Source organism: Heterocephalus glaber, unplaced genomic scaffold, assembly GCF_053883595.1.
Source record: "Heterocephalus glaber isolate CG9 unplaced genomic scaffold, H.glaber_assembly_v1.0 deba00001729, whole genome shotgun sequence".
Taxonomy (NCBI): Eukaryota; Metazoa; Chordata; class Mammalia; order Rodentia; family Bathyergidae; genus Heterocephalus; species Heterocephalus glaber.
In genome coordinates this window covers 906,658-908,119 of record NW_028258440.1, presented here as the reverse complement: position 1 = coordinate 908,119, position 1,462 = coordinate 906,658, and the positions used below count along the sequence as shown (strand labels likewise).

At 44.3% G+C, this 1,462-nt stretch overlaps 1 pseudogene; it reads right to left on the bottom strand.

Moving 5' to 3' along the window:
• Nucleotides 1-328: 328 nt before the first annotated feature.
• Nucleotides 329-1,202, bottom strand: LOC101704627 (non-selective voltage-gated ion channel VDAC1 pseudogene; annotated as a pseudogene).
• Between the last annotated feature and the right edge of the window lie 260 nt (nucleotides 1,203-1,462).

Sequence of the window (1,462 nt, the reverse complement as noted above, 5' to 3'; positions counted from 1 at the left end):
GATTCTCAGAAAGTCACCATTTCATTCATTTAGTCATTGCAGATTTACAACGTATCTACACATGATCAGCTTCCACTTGCAGCCATATCTAGATTTTTTAAAAAGGACCTGGCATCTCTAGAGGAGCCACAAAGTCCCCTCCAAGTCTACAACTAAAGGAACCTTTTTTGGAATCAGGTTTCTCCTGTACCTCTGAATTGGTAACACCTTAAAGCTGAATCATCTTTAACCTGGAGGTCGAACATGATTTTTTAGCAATTCTTGCATCCCAGACATACACATTAAAAGGTACACTAAATTCTGAAGGTAGCTATGCTGCAAAATAGTTTTAAATTAACAATTGTACAGTATTCATTTCTGCTTGAAATTTCAGTCCTAGACCAAGTTTGTGGCCTCCAGCATTGACATTCTTGCCATCCAGCAGAGCTGATAGTGTCACTTTGATTCCTGGCTTTAGGGTCTGAGTGTATCCTAAACCAAGCTGGCTGGAGTTGTTCACTTTGGCTGAGAAGCAGGCGTTGGGTCAATCTGATACTTGGCTGCTATTCCGAAGCGAGCGTTATTCTTTCCTGCTGTCCAGGCAAGATTGACAACAGTCTCCAGCTTCTTGTTCACCTTCTGGTAAATGGAGCCACCAAATTCTGTCCCATCATTCACATTAGTGTGAAGCTGGAACTCAGAAGTCTTGTAGCCAACTGCAAAGTTGCTCTGCATCACTCGGGACTTGGCAGTCTTAAAATTCATCTGGTAGCCAGCCAGCCAGCCCTCATAGCCCAGCACCAGCTCCGTGGATCGAGGGCCCCGCCATGTCAAAGTCCACATCACAGCCCAGGTTCATGTGCTCCCGCTTGTACACTGTCTTGATTTTAGCATTTTCCCCCCAGTGTTGGGTGAGAAGGATGAATCAAAGGTCAGCTTCAGTCCAAGTGCAAGCTGATCTTCCACGGTGATCTCGGTGCCCAGGGTGTTGTCCGTGGTCCACTTCTCCGTGAAAGTCAGGCTGTACTCAGTCCACCTGTACTTGGTTTCCAGACTGCCTGTCACTTTGGTGTGTCTGTGTTGGCTGAGCCTGAGATTGTGAATTCCAGTCCATTCTCAGATTGGGTTTTTGAATCAAGTTTTATTAAACCAAACCTGTAGCCCTTGGTGAAGATGTCCCTGGCAAATTTGCCAAGATCAATGTATGTGGGAGGCACAGCCATCTTCTGCTCGGCATTGGTGGCAGTGGGAGCCCGTGGCTACCTACTTCATCATTCTTGAACTCATGTAGATTTGAGATTTTAAAGTTCACTATCTCCATCTTTGCATCAAATAATGGTAGAACAACTTATGCTATTTTCTAGGTATTGAACAGAGTAAAATGTCCCAAATTATTATATGTAGAATTTATCAGCATAAAACTGTTGGGATTTCCAAAGGATTAGGCTATGTGAGTAGTGGCTTTAGTTGCACTGTTGTGGCT